The sequence below is a fragment of the Desmodus rotundus genome, chromosome 1, assembly GCF_022682495.2.
Source record: "Desmodus rotundus isolate HL8 chromosome 1, HLdesRot8A.1, whole genome shotgun sequence".
NCBI lineage: Eukaryota > Metazoa > Chordata > Mammalia > Chiroptera > Phyllostomidae > Desmodus > Desmodus rotundus.
The window spans coordinates 77,741,205-77,767,510 of record NC_071387.1 but is presented as its reverse complement, the minus strand read 5'-3'; positions in this window follow the sequence as shown (position 1 = coordinate 77,767,510).

Sequence of the window (26,306 nt, the reverse complement as noted above, 5' to 3'; positions counted from 1 at the left end):
GGTACTGTTGTGGTGATAAACCTTTCTAGACCTTTTATGTCTAAATTTAACAAGTGGCATATTTTATAACATTCTGATTTTTTTGAAAACTGTCTGACCCTAAGAGAGGTTCTGAGACTAGCACAATGAATCAGAATGTACTCTCCACCTAAATTAACCGATTATTTACATTTTGCTACTTTTGCTTTACCCTCTCTCTTCTCTTTGTTTACTTTTTTGCTTTGCAAACACCTTGACATTTGAGCCCTAAATAATTTAGTCTGTAATTCCAAAGACTATGAAATTTTCCCACATAACCACAATATAATTTTCACAATGCAGAAACATAATTAATATAATATAATTATTGAATATATAGCCCTCATTTAAGTATTTGCCACTTGTCCCTGTAATTTCTTTTATAGCTGTTTTTAATTAATGTATATATTAATTTTGGGTTTCAGTCAAAATTACTCTTTGCATTTGGCTGAAATCTCTCTCTCTCCTCCCGCCCCCCCCCCCCCCCCCCGTCTGTCTGTCTCTCTCTGTTTCCCTCTCCTCTTTCATTATGAGACAGGCCAGGAATCGAGGACAAGTATAACAGGGTAACTGAGACAGATGCCTGAACAAAATGGCCGAGCAATTTACAGTCAGATACAAAAGGTCATCTCCATGGAGACAACGTCTAGGCCTCAGTTGTATTTCAGCTCCAGGCCCTACATCCAGGACCAACTGCAATGACTAGACCCCTGCCCTGGCACTGACCAATCAGTGGAGACCAGGACCCTGAAAGAGCACACCTGAAAACTGATGAATGTTCTGTTGAAACCCTCACATGAGTCCTCCCCTAAGATTCCTGCCTTCAAGAGAGAGATAAAAACTCAAGAAAAAGGACCTAGTATGTGAGCTCTCCCTCTGTGCAACAGCCTGCTGCGTCCCCTTCCCCCTCCTCTTCCCCCGCAGACATGCATTTCCTAAACTCTAAGGGACTCCAAGACATGCGATCAGGGGAGAAATGGGCAGTGGCAGCTCGTCCAAGTCTAGTCTTCTGAACCTGTCCCCAAGACCCCTCTTCTCTGACTTCTCAGTGAGCTAAGGCCGCCCAGCCCAGGCTCACTCTTTGCTTCCTCTATGTTAAGCCCTTCCTTGATTTATTGTCCCCAGATTTAATAAATGTACCTTCATAGTCACCTGGGCTTTTGTTGTGAAATCTTTCCTGCATGAAGTCAGATCCCGCACACTACATTGGCCCGAGGCATACCTGCTCAGGGGCAGGCCCCTGTCTGGTAACAATTATAATGACCTTCATTAAAAGTCCATAGTCTTTTCAGACTCTCTCTTATGACATTGGATTTTTGGCTTAGCACTTGATATTTGAGATCCATCCATACAAATGCCCTGGGTCATTCCTTGCAACATCTGCACACATTTTGTCACTGGTCAGGCCCTTTAATACTCTGAGCAGCTGGTTCCTCTGTCCATTTATGTTCCTATTTGGGACCTCCTGCTGTCCCCTCTGGCACATCAACACTGTGCGGGCCCTGTGGATCTTGGACCCTGCTGATTCTATACCGACGTCCTAGGGAAGCTTCCCCCTCTGGTGACCCCACGGGCCCTGCACCATTACTGGGGCCACTACACGATGGAGGATGGTCAGCACTTCGAGCCCAAAAGTGATGCAGAGGAGCTTCTGCAGATCATAGAGGCCATGGACAACTGTGCCCAGGACCTGAGTAGCGGGCCATGATGGCATCCTTGCCCTGATCAAAACACATGACCTGCATCACATCTGCATGAGCAAGAAGGATGAAGTGAAGGTCTTTGTCTACGGTGTCATGTGCATTATTCCCATAAGCATCTCACCCACTTTCCATGCAGCAACCTCACAAGGTCCCAGCGAACATCTGTGGGTCCCCAGCAGAGCCCCAGGGCAGATGTGAGCATCCACCTGCGTGTGAGCAGAAGGCAAGATTGACAATCGGTATTAAGTTGCTTGTGCTTCTGGTCAACCACGGCCAGGGCACTGAGGTCCAGCTGCACAGTCTGGAGACAGGAAACATCAGTGCTTCTTACAAACGCTCACATTTCACACCATGCCCCTCTCCTCAGGTAGAAGGTAGACACGGCAGTATGGTATTGAAGACCTGTGTGAGAATCCAGAAGTCCCCTGACTCACGTGTTGTGGCTGTCCATTGTCCTTTGTGCACAGCAGATGGTTTTCCACATTTAGACCCTCGTTTGGTAACTTCCAGTATTTAAAGTCTAAAAAAGAAAATAAAGGAAGCAAGTTTTCCTGCAGTGAATTTATGTAGTGATTGAGTTTTAAATTTCTGTGAGGGAACATGTCTTAATTCTTTTATCCTGAGGTGCATAGAAATATACATGCAGTATGTCTATACTTATGTGTAGATATATATAGATTTACTCTGCCTGTAAAACGTAGTAAAAAGTTATGCTTTTGTTTCTTTCCCATCTATTTATTTTGTATAAATGAACTATTGTTTGTAGCATTTGTATGTTGGTCTTATCCAAAATGAATTAGTTTTATTTATTTTGTTTTCACTCACCAGTACCCTACATGGTAGGACAAGCCAATCTGAAATCCAAATCAGTAACCTAATTTTGGCAGTGATAGAAACAACCCAGTTTATTTCTGGGTATAATGATTACTAAAATTGGAAATGGTCTGGAAAGTAAAAAGAGTCCAGGTGATTTTCACATTTGCTCTCACTTTATTTCCTTCTTCTTTTTTTTCTTCATAGTATTTTTTTCCATTACCATTTAGTCACCTACATCCCCCCTCCCGCCAGCAATCACCATGTCCATGAGTCCTTTTTCCTTTTTGCTCATTCCCTCCACTTCCTAGCCAGCCCCACCTCAAGCACTGGCTGTCATCTGCTCTCCAACTATGAGTCTGTCTTTGTTTTGCTTGGTAGATCAGTTCATTCATTCAGTTCCACGTATGAGTGAAGTCATATGGTATTTGTCTTTCCCTGACTGGCTTATTTCACTTAGCATAATGCTCCCCAGGCCCATCCATACTACTGCAAAGGATAAATATTTTTTCTTTTTACAGCCAAGTAGAATTCCATTGTATAAATGTCCCACAGTTGTTTTATCCACCCATCTATGGATAGACACTTGGGCTGCTTCCATATCTTGGGGACTGTAAATAATGCTGCAGTGAACATAGGGGTGCTTATATTCTTTCAAATTAGGGTTTTAGTTCCTTGGGTTATATTCCCAGAAGTGGGATGGCTGGGTCAAAAGGCAGATTCGTTTATCATTTTTGAGGTATCTCCACTGCTTTCCACAGTGGCTGCACGAGTCTGCATTCCCACCAACACTGCATAAGGGTCCCCCTTTCTCCACATCCTCTCCAGCACTTTTTGTTTGTGGATTTATTGATGATGGCCATTCTGACAGGTGTGAGATGATATCTCATTGTGTTTTAATTTGCATTTCTCTGATGATTAGTGATTTGAGTATCTTTTCATATGTCTATTGGCCATCTGTATGTCCTCTTTGGAGAAGTGTCTATTCAGGTCCTTTTCCTATTTTTTAATTGGGTTGTTTGAAATTTTTTGGTGCTGAGTTTTGTGAGTTCTTTATAAATTTTGGATATGAACCCTTTACCAGATGTATCAGTGAATATGATCTCCCCTTCTGTGGGTTGTCTTTTTATTTTGTTCATGATTTCTTTTGCTGTGCTAAAAAGTTTTAGTTTGACGTAGTCCCATTTATTTATTTTTTCTTCTGTTTCCCTTGCCAGGGAAGATATATCCAATAAAAAATTTTATGGGCAATGTCTGAGATTTTGCTGTCTACATTTTCCTCTAGTATGTTTATGGTTTGGGGTCTAATATTTAAGTCTTTGATCTATTTTGAATTTATTCTTCTCTGTGGTGTAAGAAGGCAGTTTAATTTCATTTTTCTGCATGTACCTGTCCAATTTTCCCAACGCCATTTATTGAATAAACTATCCTTAGCCCATTGTATGTGTTTGCTTCCTCTGTTGAATATTAATTGACTACAATTGTGGGTTTATTCCTGGACTCTCTATTCTGTTCCATTGATCTATGTGTCTGTTTTTATGCCAGTACCATGCTGTTTTGACTACTACGGACTTTAGTACAGTTTGATATTAAGTAGCATGATTTTTCCAAATTTGTTCTTTCTCAGGATCACTGTTGCTATGTGGAGCCTTTTGCGGTTCCATACAAATTTTGAAATACTTGTTCTAGTTCTATGATATATGTCATTGGAATTTTGATAGGAATTGCGTTGAATCTATAGATTACTTGGGTAGTATGGACAGTTTAGTGATGTTAATTCTTCCTATCTATGAAGTCAGTATGTGCTTCCACTTATTTGTATCTTCAGTTTCTTTCTTCAGTGTCTTATAATTTTCTAAGTACAGGTCATTTACATCTTTGTTTAGGTTTATTCCTAGATATTTCATTCTTTTTTGAAGCTACTGTGAAAGAGATTGTTTTTCTAATTTCCCTTTCAGTTAGTCCACTACTGGCATGTAAAAATTCAACTGATTTCTGCATATTAATTTTGTATCCTGTTTTTTGCTGAATTCATTTATCAGTTCTAGTAGTTTTTTGGTAGAATCTTTGGGGTTCTGTATGTATAGAACCTACAAATAAAGACAGTTTTATTACTTCCTTCCAATTTGGATGCCTTTTATTTCTACTTTTTGTCTGATTGCTGTGGCTAGGACTTCCGACACTATGGTGAATAAGAAAAGTGAAAGCAGACATCCCCGTCTAGTTCCCGATCTCATGGGGAACACTTGTAGTTTTTGCCTGTTGAGTATGATGTTGACAGTAGATTTGTCATACAGGGCTGTTATTATATTTAGGTATATTCCCTCTATTCCCACTTTGCTGAGAGTTTTGATCATAAATGGGAGATCAAAAAGACTTTATCAAAAGCTTTCTCTGCATCTGCTGATATGGTCATGTGGGTTTTTTCCTTCATTTTGTTTGTGTAGTGAATCACATTTATTGATTTGTGATTATTGTACCAAACTTGCATTCCTGGAATAAATCCCACTTGACCGTGGTATATGATTTTTTTGATGCATTGCTGTATTCGGTTTGCTAATATTTTGTAGAGGATTTTAGCATCTGTGTTCATCAAGGATGTTGCCTATAATTTTCCTTCTTTGTAGTGTTTTTGTCTGGTTTTGGAATTAGGATAATGCTAGCCTCATAAAATGAATTTGGGAGCCTTCCCTCCTCTTGAATTTTATGAAATAGTTTGAGAAGGAGAGGCATTCATTCTTCTCAGAATGTTGGTAAAATTCACCTGTGAAGCCATCTGGTCCAGGGCTTTTGTTTGTGGGAGTTTTTGATTACTGCTTCAATTTCATTGGGTGTAATCTGTCTACTTAGATTCTCTGATTCTTCCTGATTTCATTGGAAGATTATGTGTTTCTAGGAATTTATCCATTTTACCCAGGTTGTCCAGTTTGTTGGCATATAGTTGTCCATAATATTTTGTTACAATCCTTTGTATTTCTTTGGTGTCAGTTGTCATTTCTCCTCTTTCATTTCTGATTTTATCTATTTGGGTGTTCTCTTTTTTTCTTGATGAGCCTGGTTAAAGGTTTGTCAATCTTGTTTATGTTTTCAAAAGAAACAGCTCTTGGATTCATTCATTTTTTGTACCATTTCTTTACACTTTATTTCATTTATTTCTGATCTAATCTTTATTATTTCCCTTATTCTACTCACTTTAGGCTTTGTGTTTCTTTTTCAAGTTCCTTTAAGTGAGAAGTTAGATTGTTTATTTGAGCTTCTTCTTGTTCTTTGAGATAGGCCTGGAATGCTACGAGTTTCCCTCTTAGGTGTGCTTTTCCAGTGTCCCACAGATTTTGGATGGTTGTGTCCTCATTTTCATTTGTTTCAAGGTATCTTTTGATTTCTTATTTGATGTCATTGTTGACCCACTCATTGTTAAATAACATGTTATTTAGCTGCCAAATCTTTGCATTTTCTTCAGTGTTATTCTTGTGATTGATTTCTAGTTTCATAGCATTGTGTTCAGAGAAGATGCTTGATATGATTTCCATCATCTTAAATTTATTGAGACCTGTTTTGTGTCCTAACATGTGGCCTATCCTAGAAAATGTTCCATGTGCACTTGAAAAGTATGTATACTCTGCTGCTTTGGGGTGAAATGCTCCAAAGATATCAATTTAATCCATTTGATCTAGTAGGTCATTTAAGACCACTGTCTCCTTGTTGAAAATCCCCAACTGTGACTGCATTTCTGTCAATCTCTCCCTTTATGTCCATCGAGATTTGCTTTACATATTTAGGTGTTCCCATGTGGGCTGTGTAAATATTTACTAGGGTCATATCCTCTTGTTGGATTGTTGCCTTTATCATTATGTAATGTCCTTCTCTGTCTCTTACTATAACCTTGGTTTTAAAGTCTATTTTGTCACATATAAGTACTGCTACCCCAGCTTTTTTCCTCTTTCCATTTGCATGAAATATCTTTTTCCAACCCTTTACTTTTAGTCTTTGCGTGTTTTGATCTGAGCTGGGTCTCTTGGAGGAAGCATTGTTTTCTTATCCATTCAGCTACCCTATGTCTTTTGTTGGAGCCTTCAAGCCATTTACATTTAAGGTGATTATTGATAGAGACGTATGTAGTACCATTTTATTGTTAGACTGTATTCCTCTGTCTTTTTTTTTTTCATGTCTCCTTTTCTTCTTCTTAAAGCAAGCCCTTTAACATGTGTTGTAGTACTGGTTTGGTGTTAACAAACTCCTTTAGCTATTTCTTGTCTGGGAAGCTCCTTGTTTCTCCTTTGATTTTTAAACGATAGGTTTGTTGGGTAAAGTAGGTTGTAGTCCCTTGCTTTTCATCACCTTGAATATTCCATGCCACTCCCTTCTAGCCTGACATGCTTCTGATGAGTAATCACATGCCAGTCTAATTGGTGGTCCCTTGTAGGTAACTACCTGCTTTTCTCTTACACCCTCCTCATTTGTTAAATTCTTTTTTCCTTTTGCTGCTCTGCCTGGATGTTTTTTCTACCTTGTCTTCCCAAACACTGATTCTATCCTCTGCTTCATCTAACCTAATGTTTACTCCCTCCAGTGTGTTATTTATTTCAGATATTGCATTCTTTCTTTCTGACGGGTCCTTTCTTATGGTTTCTATGTCTTTTCTCATGTTGTTGAGTACACTTATAATCATTACTCTGAAATCTCTGTCTGATAAATTGGGTACCTCTGTTCCATCCAGCCCTTCTGGAGGATTCATGTGTTCTTTCATTTAGGGTCTGTTTCTTTGTCTTCCAATTTTGGCTGCTTCTTTGTGTTTTCCACTGTAGTTGTCAAACTAATCATCCATTACACAGATCAGTTGTTAAAATAATCAAGGTGTGATCAATAGTCAGGCTCAAGCACCACAGGGCAGGGCAGAGTAATTCCTATGGGCAGGGGTATTGCTTCTCCTCAGGCTGATGCCACTCAGAGAGGAGTGCTCTGCTTGAGAGATGGCTCCCGTTGTGTGGGGAATGATTCAGTACTGGGATCCTGGTGGCTGTCCATTCATTTCTCTCCCTAGAACCACCAACCCCACACTCTCCTCAAGCATCTGTAGTCCACACAGCCCTCTCTTTGCCTGAGCCCAGGCTAAGTGGCTTCAAACAAAATTTTTGTATTGGCCCTTTAAGAGGCTCTCTGTGTCTCCAGCCATCTCTCCCTGGCAGACAGAAACCCTGCTGATTTTCACAGCTGGATATTATCTGAGTTCCTTTCTGGCTCTGGTGCTGTAGGCTGGGGAGCCAAGCCTGGGGTTTAGAGCCCACACGTCTCAGGGGAAACTTCCAGCTCCTGAAATATCCCTCTGGAACTTTAGCTGCTGCCCACGGGAGCCCAGCCAGTCCTCTCGTGTCTCCTCCGCATTCCCTACCAGGTTGTGGTGATGTGGTTTCTTTTGTCTGTCCATGGTTATAAGGCTTCTCTCCAAAAAAGTGTTCAGTTGGTTATTCAGGATGATTTCTCTACAATTTAGTTGTAATTCCAGATTGTTCTTGGGAGGAGATTAATGTAACTTCCACTTATTCCTCCATTACCTTGGATTCTCAAGGAGCAACTCTCATTTTAAACAACAGAGGTTCCTTCCATTTCCCTGGGGTGAACCAAAAACCCAAAGAAGTCATTCATTCTCAGCAGTGGTGGAACCCAGGGTGCTGCGTGTTTCTGTACAAAGGAGGAGGTAATGGTGTCCTGCAGGAGCAAGAGAAAACCTCCTGCCAAATACTCATAACATCCTGCTTTTTTCTCCATACACAGCCCTCTGCACAGGCATCAGGAAGAGACTCTAGATGTGACCTGCATGGAGCTGTAAGTGATGTTACAGAACAGACCATGGGGAGAGGGGGCTGAATGATATAAAATACCCACCCTTTTTCTCCAGAGGTTCCTCCCCCCGTACCAGGTTCACTTTGCCCACCACCAGAGGAAAGATGTCTCTCAATGCCAGAGACTGGTGAAAAGGAAAGGAATTATTATTTATCTGAAATAATACAGTCTAAAGTTCTTTGGAATATCCACAGATGCACACAGTCCTTCCTTCTCCCCTCTGCCCAGTCTGGGGTACCAGTATCTCAGGAAAGAAGTAGAAGTCCATGGTTCAGCCTCCCGGCACCATCAGCTGTGTCCCTGCCACGATCTCCAGTTAGTCCAAAGCCATGTGGCATCTTCTCATGGCCCACCAGCAAGAGTCTTTTCACCCCCTTCCTTCCAGACAAAGTCTCTCCTGCTTCCTAAGCCATGTGGTAAAAGGGAGTACCCCAAAGCCACATGGTCCCCAAAAAGATGTGTGTTCCCAAAAAGACACACCAAATGGCTGCCGCGCCCAGGTTTAAATCCCAGCACCAATCTTCCTCTGCAGCCCCATTTCCAGCTCTTCCACAGCTGGCCACAGCTGCCAGCATTCTGGGCAGGTGTGGCCCTGTGCTGTGGAGCCAACTATCTCCAAACTCTTTTGGACACCATTACAAATCCCTATTTGGGGCCCCCCTCTTGGTTGCACCCTATTACAGGGACAAAACTCTAAGTGACCAAGCTACGTTTAGTAACATCTCACTACTCCCTTAAAAAAATAAGCAAATAGTCCTGGCTGGTGTAGTTCAGTGGATTTAGTACTGGCCTGCGAACCAAAGGGTCGCCCCAGTCCGATTCCCAATCAGGGCACATGCCTCGGTTGCGGGCCAGGCACCCAGGGGCTTGGGGTGGTGGCATGTGAAAGAGGCAAGGACACATTGCTGTTTCTCTCCCTGTCTTTCTGCCTCCCTTCCTTTCTCTCTAAAATAAATAAATAAATAAATAAATAAATAAATCTTTTTAAAAATAAGCAAATAAAAAGAATGAAAGGAAGAAAACTAAAATTGTAATGATTTTCTCTGTGGTAGTGGGAAACAGTCTATTTCTGTTTTGTTCAAATTGACTACAATGAACGCCATTTACATTTATAATCATGAAACATGTAGTGATGAAATAAATGTAAAAGCTACAGTTACATATGCCACTGGCATTGAAATTGTGGAAACCTGAGAAGAATGGAAACTATGTATCTTGTATCAATACCCTCCTGAACATGGGCTCCATTCTCTCCCGTGTTAACAGAGCACTTCCCACCCCAGAGATGCACACCAGGCGGCTGGAACCCAGAGGTAAGGGGTTTGCCTCCAGCAGCATCTGTATGTGAGATCCCAGAGCGGGGTTCTGACTGCTCCAGTTTGGGTCACAGAGCCATCCCTGAGCCACAAGCTGGTTGGGGAGATGCAGTTACATGATTGGCCTGACCCACGTGACTCTGGGTTGACGTCGGGAAGGAGCAGTTCTCCCCAAGAAGGAGGTTCTGTTCACAGGAAAAGGGGGCAGAGGGAGGATGCCAGGCAAATAAAAGGAAGGAGTGCAAGAGTCTCTATGCTTTTGTTTTATGCAGGTGCAAGTATCACAACTGTTGATAGGTTATGGGACCACCAGGGCTCCTAAAATGTTAAAGCTCCACCTACTACAAAGCAACTAGGAAGAGCTTAAGGTCCACTGAGCTCACTGCTCCATCCTGAGAAATGCCATGGGGGACATTTCAGGGGACATTAAGTGTCCCCAGAGCCATGTGCTCTGATTAGGCTGAAATTGTCTGGCAAAGCCCCACCGTCGGTAACTGGCTTGACCTTCTGCAGGAAAAAAGGAACCAGACCACAGCTCACCTCCTGTGTCAACAATGAGAATCAAAAGGTGCAGGTTCAGGGTCCAGAAGAAAAGCCTTTCATGGGACCCTTTTTCTTGGAGTTGCTGTGAAATGCACTTGGGCAACATGTCCCTCTTCCCCTCTGGGCTGTGGCTGCCCCTGGGTACAAAGTCCCAACTTGGGCTGCCCTGGGTGCACGAGGTCCCTTATAGACAAAAGCACCCCAGGGACCCAGAGCTTCTAAGGCGTGGGCTGCAGGGCATTTCTTCATGGGAGTTCTGATTGGTTCCAAATTCTGGGTCCCACACTTTCAAGAAGGAATCAGAACTCAGAGTAGGAATTGGTGTTCTTTTTGCAAGTAGAGGTTAACATTTATACCTACAGGACTCTGTGAGGTTGTACAGCCACGTTCAGCTCCATCAATGTCCAGAGTCCACACATTCCTACTGACCCCTGATGGTGTGACCCCTGCAAAGTCACCCCACAGTGAAGAAGGCCCACGCCTACCTTCATAAACAGCAACTAGATGCCAGCCAGGCTGTGAAACCAATGGTGAGTCAGGTGGTCTGAGCTCAAAGGCAGAAGCATTTCACTGAGAGCACAGAGACAGGTTCAGTTTTGCAAGACGAGAAACATTCTGGACATGGATGGTGGTGTCGGCTGCACAATAATGCCCCTCACTGTGCAGCTCAGGGGGTTAAAGTGACAAATTTCATGTTATGTCTCTCTTACCACAATTTTTTAAAAGAAGAGAAAGAAGGAAGGAGGAAAAAGCTGGAACCAAAAACTGTCCAGGTAACAGTGGAGCTGGCAGAGTAATGCACACAACTACCACTGGGTTTGCAGCAGCCCAGCAAGCAGGGCCCCCAAAGGGGAGGAAGAAAAATATGATAGATTAGATTGATTTCTGTAAGACTTTCATACGTGTTACTTCAGAAAATTATTTCAAGTGGTTTTCACAGGAGGAAGATGTAAGGATTTTGTTTGACTTCTTTTCTCAGTGTATATTGTTTACTGTTTTTTCCATTTAAATATACACATGAAACAGTGCCATAGACTTTTCAGTACTTGGAATCCTGAGGACTGAATCAGGCCAGACTGTTCTGGGGGAGGGATGTGCTCTGTTACATCATTTCCCAGACGTTTGCGGAGCACCTGTTACAGACTCCAGCCCCGGGCTCACACCTGAGGCTGCTCACAGAGGCTGGTCACGCTCAATTCATTAGCTGCCTGAGGAATTTGCTCTGAGGAGGGGTGGCTATTTGAAGAGATTGCAGTTGTGCTTTGCATCACTACCTGAGGGTGAGGTCACACTGTATCATTAGAAGAAAGTTCACCAATTGATATGAGCCCTGGGCCTCATCCTCCCAGTCCCAGGATGATGTAGCCTCCAGTCCCAGCCAGGACAGGGACAGGAGGTGCTGTCCCAACTCACACCCTGGCCAGAGGGGGACAGTGAAATGCCCTTAAAAGGGGATTTGAAGGTGGAGTCAGCCCCTTTCCACCTGCACCCCTGGAAATGCTGGTGCAGAGGATGATACAACCCTAGGACACACCCACTAAACTTTCCAGAACCGTCGAGGCTCAGGTGGTTGCTGGCTTATGAACATTGTTCACAAAGACAAACCTTCATACAAAAGGGAGTGAGGAAGTGTGTGAGCATGAAAATGAATGATGAGTAAGATTTGTCACAAAAATCTGCCGCACAATCCCCTGGGGTCGGGCTGTGCTCACGGCCACTCACAGGACAGACCAGGTGCCCAATGGTGTGACTCCAGCCTGCAGGCTTCCTGTCAGGGGTACAGAGAAGGGACCGAGACAAGGTCTTTTTGAATGATGTGTCTTGTCCCACTGAAATCACAGACTTTTACACTGAGAAGAGACTCCCAGGTGGTTTAGTGCAACTACACTCACTGGGGTCAGGATGGAAAGAGGTTAAGAGACTTGAAAAAGTTGTACCATTCAGTTATGACCAGTCCAGACCAGTGTCAGGCAAACTGACCACACCTCTGTCCTTTACCCTGTTCTGCTAAATATTCGTGTTGTAATGTAATGTGTTTGTTGTGAGTGTACATGCTTATGTGGATATTGGTTATATGCAGGTGTGTGCATAAATATGTGTGTGTCCTGTGTGTGCAGGTCCACATGTGCAACTGTGTGTATGTGCCCCTATTTGTACGTGCACGAGCGTATATACATGCACACACGTGTGTGTTTGTGTGTGAACACATGCAACACATACAGGTCTATGTGAGGGTGTACATTATGTAAGTATATGCATGCATGTTGTGTATATACTATATGTTTGTGCATATTGTGCAAGTGTGTGTTTGTGTGTGGCATGCATATTGTGTGTAAGTGTGTATATAATGTGTGTGTGTGTGTGTTTCACGAGGTGACAGGTTCTCAGGCTGTAAAGACAATGCTTCCTTTCTGAGAGCCTTGACTCACTGATCCAGCTGTGAGCGCAGGGTGACTAACATAACATTACGAAAACTACTGGAGAAACTTCCAGAGAAAAGGCTGGCTCTTATATATATAGTGGGGAGAGGGGTTTACGGGAGCTACTATAAAGGACACATGGACAAAATCAAGGGGGAGGGTAGAGGTGGGAGAGGGAGATGCGGTTGGCTGGGATGGGGTGGAGGGATGGGGAGAAAATGCAGACAACTGTAGAATAAAAAAATTAAAAAAAAAGTCAGGCTCTAATAATGAAGTACCAACTAAAGACACTTACATTCAGAGAACACCCAGCCCCAGGGAAAAAATGCAAAACCAACTGTTTTGTAGACTATTCTAACCTGTGGGTTTAATTGATTGCTTTGTCTTGGTGACGTATAAGTTTTTCTGCCATAAACTGGACAAAAGTGGAGTAAAAGATTAATACACTCTCACTTATTTTGGCAAGAATGCTGTACTGAAAATAGGAAATAAAAACGAATTTCACTTCTCTGTGCCCCAAAGCTATAGCCCGAAGCTGTTTTCCGAGACCAAGTTTTGGGTTTTCTCTCTGTGATCCCTGAGAGGCACAGCTGTGAGCCAGGGGCGCCACATTTTGGAATTTCATGCAACACAAAATTTCATAAGGAACACAGACTGAGTCTTAGTGTTGCAAAGTTGGACCACTTAGGAACAGCGACAAGGAACAAATGCTCTCAGCTGTCATTGAAACAGATTCAAACATTGTAGTACACAAAAAGGAAAGAGAAACAAAACAGAAAAGGATATTAGGATTTTTATAGGCTTAGTAAAATAAATATTCCTTTCAATTAAATAATTTATCTTAGAAAAAGTATCTTCCAGGGGTCCTCTTTCTCGTTTTAATAGACTAGTGAGCAGTCCTCATGGGCGAGTGTCTTTAAAGTTTTGTTTTGTTTTGTTTGTCACAGGGTGTCAGTGTGAGGAGGAAACTGGGAGCCATGTACTATGGCCAGAGCATGACCCCACCATGGGATCCACGGCCAGTCAGTCTCTGCGCACGTAGTCCTGGGACAGAGACTTGCAAAAGCAGAGTTTAACGCATAAGTGCTCTGCCGCCTGCCACCGGAACATCCTGTCCGGGTTCTGCCTTCCAGGTTACACAGAAATCCAGATTCCTTGTCTGCAATCGACACTGGATCATGTACAACAGTCATCACGCTGCCTGCGGGCTGATTTCCTCTCCTGGAGACGTGCGCAGTGGGGAACACACGACCCTGAGTCAGGACACCTGCGTGCCGCAGCAGCTTCGCAGGAGCTTCAGGAATGTGGAAGGACATTTGTCCCTCTGTAAAAAGCCTGGTTATTTATCGAAAGCCAGGAGATCAAGAACCCTCTTTGGAACTTAAACCCAGAACATTTGATTCTTGTACATTTCATTTCTCCTTTAAAAATCCTAACATTTCCCAAAGAAATGAGTAAGCCTGGATGAGTGAAGGGAGGTTTTCACATAAGAAAGTTAACAAGAAATAAACATCATTATTCCAAAAATACTGTCTTCATCACACTCGAAATGAAGGGGCTGGGAGGAGCAGTCAGTCGCATGGGTGCAGGGTTGCAGCTGGAGACGATGAAAAGTTCTGGAGAGGGAGGCTGGTGATGGCTGCACAATCTTAGTGTACTGCCTAAAAATGAATAAAGTGATGTCGTGTTATGTATATATCAATAAAAAATATTCGGCTTGCTTCCAGTGAGCCCGTGAATAAGGGGAGCTCTCCTGCTGCCTCTTGGCAAGAGAACAAGGAGTTGGGAACGATGGCAGTGGGTGCTATTAGGAGGTCAGTGGTGACAACCTGGGAGACTGTGGAAGTACAAGGTGTGCCCAGCCACCTGGCACTGCAGTTAAGTGTGACGTCCCAGCCTGGACTTGCTGCCTGCCCATGTTGCCCCCAGTTGTGAGCTCTGAGCAAGCAGGTGTAGAGTGCTCTGGGCGTCCTCCATGCAGCAGTGTGTTACATGAGGAGCACGACTTGGCTCCCCCAGGGAGGCTGAGAGGTGCAGGGAGCACGGCCTGCTGAACCAGCCTAGGGCAGAGAGCCTCCAGCTGACGCACAGAACTGTGAGAGACAGAGAACCATCCTTGTTGCAGGCAGAGTTCTGGTGCGCGCTGTCACACAGCCACAGAGGTAATTAGTATGGGCACGTGACAAGCCCAGAAAAAATGCACTGGCCTCATAGCTAGAAGTTATCTGACCTGAGCTGTGGGCTTAATTTAGACAAGGGGGGAAACAGGAAAGATTTCAGTACCTCAGCAGAACAAGTGGTAACCAAGTATATAATTGTATCTAAATATAATCTAAATAAATAAAAAGCCCAGGTATGATAACAGAATATCAATTTATGTGTGCGGAGGTAAGTAACCCAATGAATCTGACTTTGATGACTTTCTATGAGCAGCCCAACATAAATAAATAAAACATGAGTGAACATACACAATGAAAACTGCAGGTTGGATTTTACTGGGACAGAATGGGATTCACTGGCTTCATGTTCTCAGTGCATTTCCCATTAGACAAATTTGTTCAATGTTGGCATGAAGCCCTTAGGCTGTCTTGTTGCTTCACAGAAAGCAAAGTGATTTGCTAGGAGAGCCACTGGGGGTATGTCTTTTTTTTTAATTTTTATTGTTATTCAATTACATTTGTATGCCTTTTCTCCCCATCCCTCCACCCCACCACAGCAGAACCCACCTCCCTCCCCCACCTCAACCCTCCCCCTTGATTTTGTCCTTGTGTCCTTTATAATAGTTCCTGTAATCCCCTCTCCTCACTGTCCCTTCCCCACTCCCCCCTGACTATTGTTAGATAATTCTTAACTTCAATGTCTCTGGTTATATTTTGTTTGCTTTTTTCTTCTGTTGATTATGTTCCAGTTAAAGGTGAGATCATATGTATTTGTCCCTCACCGTCTGGTTCATTTCACTTAGCATAATGCTCTCCAGTTCCATCCATGCTGTTGCAAAAAGAAAGAAAGAGGGGGTGTGTCTTTAAACCACTCCCATTGCCTTCCCCTGCACCCTCAGTGAGTCCTGTCACTAAGTGCAAAGAACAACCAAGCATAGCAGAGGTGCAGGGACAGCCTCCCTGCAGCAGGGACAGCCACAGTCACACTGTCCCGGGAAGGTCATCAGAGCAGCCACAAAGGTCATGAGAAAGATTCTGTTAAGAGAGAGAGAAGACTCTCGTTACTACATCCTCTACCAGATGGCACTGTGAACATCTAGTACTCACTGGCACACAGGTACATGAGCCGTATTCGTTTGCAAGAACAGCAATTATGTTTGACACTGAGTTAGCTGCTGACATCTGTGCATCACACTCATGAAGGAGGAGGACTGGAGAACTTTTCACCTTCACAAGGAGGACGTGTAAATGGTAAACAGGCCCTTGAAAAGTTGTTCAGGTTTTTGCCATTAAGGAGATGCCAATTCAATCCAAGATGATACATTACTACACACGTATTATTACATTGGTTAAAGTAAAAAATTGTGTCTACACAAAAGGCTGGTCAGAATGTAAAGAAACTGGATCACTCATCCACCGCTGGTGGGAAATGGTACAGCTATGCTAAAACACAGTTTAGTAATTTCTCTTTTTTTCACTTTTATTGAGATACAATCATCATATAACATTGTATCAGTAAAGGTGTATAACAAAATTATTTGATATATCTACACATTGCAAAATGATCACCACAATAACTTCAATTAACATCCATCACCTCACACAGCTACAACACTTTATTGCGATAAGAATTTTTATGACTTACTATTTTGGCAACTTTCAAATGCACAAATAAATACTGTTATTCGTAGTCACAGTGCTGTCCATTACATCCCCAGAACTTATTTATTTTATTGTACAACTGCAGTTCTCACCTTTTGACCACCTTCATCTACATCCCTCACCACCCAAGCAGTTTTTATAAACAATAAGCATGCAAATATCATGTGACCCAGAAATTGCCATCTTTTTCTTTCCATCGCTTCCTCCTCCTTGAAAGTGTTTCGGGTGCAGCTGATCAAACCTGTCTGCAGCACGAGACCTGGCCAATTATCTGCAACCTACTGTGGTCTATTTACCTCGAGCTCCTGTCTCAGTCGGGCCACCTAGAGGCAATGAAGTTGCAAGACTTTGTTTTCGTAGACAACGGCCTTTCTTCTCCTTCTGAGGATGCCATTCACAGGAATATGTACGTCTGTAATTACCAGAAGTGAGGATAGTAAGCCTGAGAAATAAAACACATGGTTCAAGAAATTCTACCCTGCTTCACACGCAGAAAACCATGAACTTTGTTAAAGTTTATTGAGTTAGGTGTCTGCCACTTGAAATTGAAAGTGTTATTCTAACACATTAACCAGTGCTTGGAAATAGGGTATTATATATAAATAAGAGTCCACAGGCTGTGAAACTGGCCCAGCTGTGACATGGTGGATGGTGGCGGTGAGGACAGCTCTATACTCACCAGCTAAGAACTTGGAAATGCTTGTTACAAGGACGTCACCTGTCACCTGTTTTCCCTGGGGATATTGTAACACCCAACAGGGCTGGAATGTGGAAAACTGTGCGGAAAAAGTTTAGAATGTAGTGATGTATTAGCTACTCCTGTAGCCTTCACACATCTTTAGCCAAAAGAAATTTGCATGCTAGCCCATCTAGAAAGAGAGGAGGGAAAACAGAGCCTCGCTAAGAAGGAAGGAAGGGAGGGAAAGGGAGGGAAAGGGAAGGAAAGGAAAAGGAAGGGAGGGGAAGGGAAGGGAAGGGAAGGGAGGGGAGGGAGGGAGGAAGGAAGGAAGGAAGGAAGGAAGGAAGGAAGGTAGGAAGGAAGGAAGGAAGGAAGGAAGGAAGGAAGGAAAGAAAAAAAAAATACCAGGAGGATTTAACAGCTTCGTCTTCAGGTTTAAAAAAAACCCTTTTCTTATTTTTTTACCATTTGACCCCCTTCACCCATTTTTCCCACCACAATTTATTCTCCATATGTATCAGGTTAACGTGTGTGTGTGTGTGTGTGTGTGTGTGTGTGTGTGTGTGATGAGGGAGGAATTCACATATAAGAGAGATTATACAGTATTTGTCTTTCACTACTGACTTATTTTACTTAGCATAATGCCCTTGAGGTCCATCCACCATGTCTCAAATGACAAGATGTCATTGTTCTGATGGCAGAATTGTACTGTATTGAATATAAAGCACAGTATTTATCCACCCATAAATGGACACAATCTTGTGTTCTGTTATATCTTTGCTATTGTAAATAATGCTGCAATGAACATAGGGTGCATTTATCACTTCTTGTTAGTGTTTTCATTCTCTTTGGATAAATACCCAAAAGTTAAATTGCTCAATCTTGTAACAGTTTATTTTATTATTGAGGAAACTGCCATACTATTTTCCAAAGTGGCTCTACCAATTTACATTCCCACCAACAGTACAAAATTGTTCCGTTTCTCCACATCCTTGCTAAACTTGTTATTTCTCATTTTTTGGCAATAGCCATTGTAACAGGTGTGAGGTGATACCTGTCGTCACTTTGAATTGCATCTCCCTGATGATGATTATGTTGAGTACCTTTTCATGTACCTTTTGGGCATTTTACTATCTTTCAGGAATAATGTCTATTCAGGTACTTTAATTCACTTTGAGTCACATTATTATTATCGCTATTGAGTTGTATGAGTTCTTTATGTACTTGGGATATTAACTTTTTATCAGATTATGATTTGTAAATATTTTCTCCCATTTACTTAGCTTGCCTTTTTATCTGTTGATAATTCCATTGCTGTGCAGAAGCTGTTGGTTTGATGTAGTTCAACTTGTTTATTTTTACTGCTGTTTTTCTGGCTTTGTTGTCCGGTTCAAGAAATTGTTACCAAGATCTACATCAAGAAATTTACTGCCTATGTTTTTTTCTAGAATTTTTATGGTGTCGTCTTACATTCAAGTCTTCAGTCCATTTTGCATCAATATAGTGTGCATGCTGTGGGATTCAGTCCTGTTTCATGCTTTTGCATGTGGCCATTCAATTTGTTGAGCACTATTTAAGGAACAGACTGAGTTTTCCCCTATTATATGCTTACCTCCTTCATGGAAAATTCATTGACCAGATATGTGTGGGTTTGTTCTGGGCTCTCTGTTCTATTTCATTGGTCTGTGTGTCTGTTTTTGTGCCAGTATCATACTGTTTGGTTGTTATAGCTTTGTAAAATAGTTTGAAATTTGGATAGGTTCCAGAAACTAAAAAAATTAATCAACAAATAAATAAACACATTTAAATTTTTGTTTAAATTTAAAAATATTGAATAACAAATATGAACACAAAGTGAAATGTTACTCTTGCCAACACAGCCCATTTTTTCTTACTGTCAGAGATAAGTGTTACAGTTTGCTATGTAGTCTTCTAGATTATCTCTCTGTAAGCTTATGTCTATTTCAAAATACATAGTTTCAGTCATTCGATAGTTTTTTTGCTTTCCGTGGGGTCATACCATGCACATTCTTCTCAAATTTGCTTTTTGACTAAGACATAAATGCTTGACACCTTGCCTTGTTTGTACTTGTCACCATGATTAAACATTTCCAAATAGGCGACATTGAGGTTATTTTCAAAGTTTTGCTATCATGAAGAATGCTCCAGTAAAAACCTTTGATTATGCGAAGTATGTACATTCAAGAAAAGATGAGCATTTCCCTGTATCTGGATCAAAAAGGGCATCAAGTTACAAAAGCAAACAAGAGGATGCATTTCTTCACACTTTCAGCAACATTAAATATCATCGATCTTTTATATTTCCACAAAATTGAGAGATTTAAAAGAAAAGACATTTTATTTTAATTTGCATCTCCTGGATGATGAGAGATGAGTCTCTCCCAGTATTTTATCACCTTTAGCTCACACTCTGAGAACAAGTCAGGCCATGAGGTGAAATCTATGGCAGGGGCCAACCTTCTCTTTAATTCCTTGACTCAATGCTTTCATCACATGGGAGGAGCAAAAGAGATGAGACATGGATGTCATCTAAGACAGAGGTTGCAGATTGCTATGCTTTGGAGGACCAAGCAGGGAATTGCCAATGACAGTGGAAGGGGAAGCAGTAGGGAGTGGTGAGGATTTGGAAACGGGGGAGTGCTGACCTTACTTACTACAGGGATTCCCATTTGTAAGAGAGCTAATGATTGTAGAGACTGAATTTCACTCGTCTGAGACAGTGCAACTTTGACCTATAATAATGAGCCAATTGCCAAAGAAATACAACTGACTGCCAGATTATGGTCTCTGTAAAAAGAAAAAAAAGTCACTTACCTTAAAAATTCTAAAAATGTACTACTTTTTGTTTTAAATTTTAAGTTAATATATTTGTCTTTATTTATATTTAAAAGTTAACATGGCATTTATTGTCTAGAAAACATAAAAAGTATGTTTTTGCCTCACCTGGACCTAAAAAGAAAGATCAAGTGAGATTAATGATGAATTCACCAGGAAGGATGTATTAAGAATTTGATTCTTTGCATTAGTACTTATCCATGTTTTACAGGCACATTTTGAATAAAAGAATATTTGCTATTTTAATATTATTTTATAACATTGCAAATTGTTTTACCTACATTTAATATATTAAACAATTCAAAAAATTAGTTCATTTATTGATCATCTAATAACATAAGTGAACATAATAGACGCAAAGATGATATGTGCTGGAATTAAAAGTTTGCTTTCTGCACCATGAAAAATCAAAAAATAAAATGTCCTACATTGAGGTGATTGGTCAGACAAGAGTGGCGACATTTCTGCTACGTATTGAGGAGTAAATATAAGTGTATTGACTGCAGAAAAGACAAAGGGGCCATGTCATATATTGAGAAGAAAATCGGAAAAGGCTGAGAGGTTTAAACAAGCCAAGAATTCTTAAATTTTTGTTATGTTGATCCACTCGAAATTGCTATTTTGAAGGTCAGAAATCTGTGAATATCAGCATTCTCATTGGATAAATCAAAATCTCTTCTGCAAGCTTATCTATTCCACAGTCAATTTATTTTAAAAGGCCTTTCCAGAAGACAGTGGGTACCTTACCATTGTAGTGTTAATACATATGTGAACTAGTGTGTTTGTTTTTATTATCTGATTCAAACTTCTTGCTTCATTATTTTTCATTATTTGACTGCCAACCAAGGAGGGAACCAAGTTTTGGTCTTAGCCTGAACCAAAGGAAACAGCTGTATCTCTTACAATAAAACTCTGCCTACAGGGGCAATGTTTTTCCAAAGTTCCACTCCACAAAGATGCCTCCTTGGAAACATCTGGGATTAGTGACTGGAATTAGTGATGAGTCACTAAAGGCAATAGGCCTTATTGTGGGTTTAAACCAAACAAACAATTATATATGTTTTCACTCTGAAAAGTTTGAGCCCACTCCAGTCCAACTCCGTTCTTTCATAATTTATATTTTATTTTTTATTAAAGGTATTGGGATGACATTGGTTAATAGGATCGGATAGGTTTCAGGTATACATTTCTATGATACATGATCTGTATACTGTATTTTGTGCCCACCAGCCAGAGCCAAATCATCGTCTGTCACCGTGTATGTGGTCCCCTTTATCCTTTACTATCCCACTGCCACCTTCCCTCCGGTAACCACCATAATGTTGTCTGTGTCTATGGGTTTCAGTTTTTTATCCCACATATGAGGGAAATCACATGGTTCTTTGCATTGCACTTAGCGTGATGTTCTCAAGGTCTATCCATGTTGTCAGAAATGGCAGTTTTTCATCTTTTCTCATGGCTGAGTTGTATCCCACTGTGTATATGTACCACATCTTCATTCTCCAATCTTCTGTCAAAGGACATTGGGTTGTCCCCACGTCTTGGCCACCGTGAGTAATGCTGCAATGAGCGCAATTAGCAAATACTTTGCTAATAAGTATTTTTGAGTTTTTCAGGCAGATATCCAGAAGAGCAATTTCTGGGTCATATGGGAACCCTGTTGTTATATTTTTGAGGAACTGCCAGGCTGTTTCCATAGTGGTTGTACCAGTTTACATTCCCACCAGCAGTGAAGGCGTGTTTCTTTTAATTTACAACCTCGCCAACACTTATTATTACCTGTCTTGTTGATAATAGCCATTCTAACAGGTGTGAGGTTGTATTTTGTTGAGGTTTTGTCCAGCATTTCCCTAATAGCTAGTGAAATTGAACATCTTTTCATATATTTGTTGGTCATTTGTCTGTGTTCTTGGGAGAGGTGACTGTTCAGTTCCTCTGCCCATCTTTAATTGGATTGTTTGTGTGCTGTTGAGTTTTACGAGTTCTTTACATATTCTGGATATTAATCCCTTTTTGGAGCTATTGTTTGCAGATATCATTTGCTATAAGGTTGGTTGCCTTTTTGTTTTGTTGGTGGTTTCTTTTGCTGTGCAGAAGCTTTCTGGTCTGATGCAATCCCATTCATTTATTTTGCCTTTGCTTCCCTTGCCTTTGGGGTCAAATTCATCAAATGTTCCCTAAGACCAAGGTTTGTAAGTATAGTACCTATGTTTCTTCTGTGTAATTTATTGTTTCAGATCTTACATTTAGGCCTTTGATCCATTTCAGGTTAATCTTTGTAAATGGGGACAAACTGTAATCTAGTGTAATTTTTTTGCATGTGACCTTCCAGTTTTCCCAGCACAGTTTATTGAAGAGGCTTTCTTTTCTCTATTGTGTGTATTTGGCTCCTTTATCAAAAGTTATTTGCCCCAATACATGTATTTTATTTCTGGACTCTCAATTCTGTTCCATTGGTCTTGTATCTGTTTTTCTGCCAGTACCATGCTGGATTTTTTTTTAAAGATGTTATTTATTTATTTTTTTAGAGAAAGGGGAAGGGAGGGAGAAGGAGAGGCAGAGAAACATCAATGTGTGAGAGAAACATTGAACGGCGGCCTCTCACACACCTCCAACTGAGGACTTGGACCACAGCCCAGGCATGTACCTTGACCAGGAATGGAGCCAGTGATCTTTTGGATTGCAGGAAATGCCCAACCCACTGAGCTCAACAGTCAGGGCTACCATGCTGTTTTGATTCTCATAATTTTGTAGTATAATTTGAAGTCAAGTAGTGTGATACCTCTGTCTTTGTTTCTTTTTCTTTCCCCCCTCAGGATTGCTTTGGCTATTCAGGGTCTTAAGTGGTTCCATACAAATCTGATAACTTTTTGTTTTATTTCTTCTAAAAATGACATTGGAGTGTTGATGGTGACTACATTAAATCTGTATATTGCTTTGAGTAATGTGGCCATTTAACCATGTTGATTTTTCCAATCTGTGACCATGAAATATCTTTCCATTTTATTGTGTCTTGTTCAATCTCTTTGAACAATACTTGTAGTTTTCAATATACAGTCTTTCACATCCTTTGTTAAGTTTATGTGTAGATATTTTATTCTTTTGGTTGCAATTGGAAAAGGAATTGCTTTATTCATTTCTTTTTTTAAAGTTTCCTTCTTAGTATACAGGAAAGCAATCAATTTCTGTACATTGATTTTGTATCCTACAAATTTACTGTATTAGTTTGATGTTTATGTCTCTAATAATTTCTAGTGGAGTATTTAGGATTTTCTATATACAGAATCATTTCTATATACAGAGTCATCTGCAAAAAGTGACACTTTTCTTCTTCTTTCCAATTTGGATACCTTTTATTTTGTTCTCTTGCCTGATTGCTCTAGCTAGGAGTTCTAGAATGAAGTTGAACAGCAGTGGTGAGGGTGGGCATCCTGGATTTTACAGGAAAAGCTTTAAAATTTTCACCATTGAGTATAATATTGGCTAAAGGTTTGTCATATGTGGCCTTTATAATGTTGAGGTACACTCTTTCTATACCAATTTAATTGAGTGTTTAAATCACAAATGAATGTTGTATCTTAGTATTTTTTTGCATTTATTGGTAAGATCATTTCATTTTTATTTTTTTGTTTTTAGAAATGATGAATCAGAGCCCAGAGAGAGATTACGTGACTTGCTCAAAGTCACTCAGCTTGCTAGTGGTCGAGCTGCCTTCCAGCACCCAGGCCTAGTGTTTTTCAGTCTTCTTTCTACTCCATCATCTTCATGGAGCCTTTAAACTGTGAACATATCACATCTTGTGTTGTCACTCAAACAATTCACAGCACAATAAAATATTTCCAAGATATATAGTACTTTAATTTTTGATACATCCCCATTAGGTAGATAAGGAAGACATTATTATTTGCACATTTCTGTTGGAATGGTAAAGCAAAAACAGTTGAAATAACTTGCCTAGGGTTCACAAGTAACATTTTTTCAATTATACAGCAGGTGAATAAATCCTACCCCATACGGTTCTCGTGAAGAGTAAATTAAATTAAATGAACTCTGTATGTAAAGTGTCTGATGTGTGGGTTCTCAATACATGTTAAATAATGTTCCCATTAATTACTTAAGGTAATGACCATGAAAACAATAAACATAATGGTGAACGTAATAGTACCTCTGTGTACATAATAGTCCACAATCTACATAATTGGCTATTGCCTAAGGTGCAGGCGTCCATGCGGTAGCAGGTGTTCCCACCCTGTGCAGTGCTCTCCAGCTGTGACCCCAGGGCAACTGTAAAACCATATGTTAGAATATGCACTTACATACCTTAAATGGTTCACTGGGTTGGACTGTATGGTGTGTTATGAGAAATAAACCTCTAGACATTTACAGTACACATCATTATGATCATCTAAGCACTTTAGGCTGTAGTTGTGTTTGAGAGAGAAGAGCTTCTATTTCTTTCAAAACATAAAAATTAATTTTTTAAGATTTTATTTTTTATTTTTAAAGTGTATTTTATTGAATATGCTATTACAGTTTTCCCAATTTCTCCCGTTTATCCCCCTCTGCCTTGCACCCCCTAACCCTCCAGCATTCCCCCCTCCCTAGTTCATGTCCATGGGTTGTACATATAAGTTCTTTGAATCCTGTTTCCTATAACATTTTTGGCCTCTCCTTGTCTATTTTATGCCTACCAATTATGCTTCTTATTCCCTGTACCTATTCCCCATATTCCTCCCCTCCCTCTCCCCACTGAAACCCTCCATGTGATGTCCATTTCTCTGATTCTGTTCCTATTCTAGTTGTTTGCTTAGTTTGTTTTTGTTGTATTTTTTTTTAGGTTCGGTTGTTAATAGCTGGGAGTTTGTTGTCATTTTACTGTTCATATTTTAGAACTCCTTTCTCATCATTAAGTCCCTTTAACATTTCATATAATAAGGGCTTGGTGATGATGAACTCCTTTAACTTGACCTTATCTGGGAAGCACTCTATCTGCCCTTCTATTTTAAATGATAGGTCTGTTGGATACAGTAATCTTGGATGTAGGCCGTTGCCTTTCATGACTTCAAATATTTCTTTCAAACCCCTTTTTGCCTGTGAGGTTTCTTTTGAGGAATCAGCTGATAGTCTAATGGGGACTCCATTGTAGGTAACTGTCTCCTTTCCTCTTGCTTTTCAGATTCTCTTTTTATCTTTAATCTTGGGTAATGTAATTATGATGTGCCTTGGTGTGTTCCTCCTTGGGTCCAACTTCTCTGGGACTCTCTGAGCTTCCTGGACTTCCTGAAAGTCTATTTCTTGCCAGATTGGGAAAGTTTTCCTTTATTATTTGTTCAAATAAGTTTTCCATTTCTTGCTCTTCCTCTTCTCCTTCTGGCACTTCTATGATTTGGATGTTGGAATGTTTAAAGACATCCTGGAGGTTTTTTTGAATTCTTGTATTTTCATTCTGTTCTGGTTGGATGTTTATTTCTTCCTTCTGCTCTAAACCATTGATTGAGTCCCAGTTTCCTTCCTGTCACTGTTGGTTCCCTGTACATTTTCCTTTATTTCGCTTTTCATAGCCTTCACTTTTTCCTCTATTTTGAGACCATATTCAACCAATTCTGCAAGCATCCTAATCACCAGTGTTTTGAACTGTGCATCTGATAGGTTGGCTAGCTCTTCATCGCTTCATTGTATTTTTTGTGGAGCTTTGGTTTGTTCTTTCATTTGGGCCATTTTTGTTTTGTCTCGGCACACCTGTTATGTAGTAAGGGGAGGAGCCTTAGGTGTTCACTGGGGGGGGGGGCAACCCATGTTGATGCGTTGTGATGCTGTATGTCGGGGAAGGGTCTGAGAGGGATGGCTTGCTCCACTCTGCCAGCTTTCCATCACTTCCCCCACTACCTGTAAGCAAATTGGGCTCTTTTGGTGCTGATTCCAGGGTGGGTGGGTTTGTGTATGTTCTAGGATCCTGTGGGTCTCTCCAACGAACTCTCCTGTGAGGCTGGGAATTTGTCCCATTGCTGCCTAAACCCCCAAGGTGTTTTCAGTCAGAGGCTTTGAGGCTTTATTTCCCCATGCTGGAACTCTGGGTTGTGTGGTCTATCTCGCTCTCCAGTTGTTCCTCCTTGTTTATCTGCATGTGAATGTGGGACCTCCCAGTCTGCAAGCCACCACCTCGTGTGGTCTGCCAGCCACCTTGCCCACCCTGGTCCTCTGGCTGCTGCCTTGCCGCAAGTCCTCTGCATCAAGCTGCCCTTCTCTGCCCCTCCAACTGGTCTGGATGAATGTTTCTTTAACTCCTTGGTTGTCGG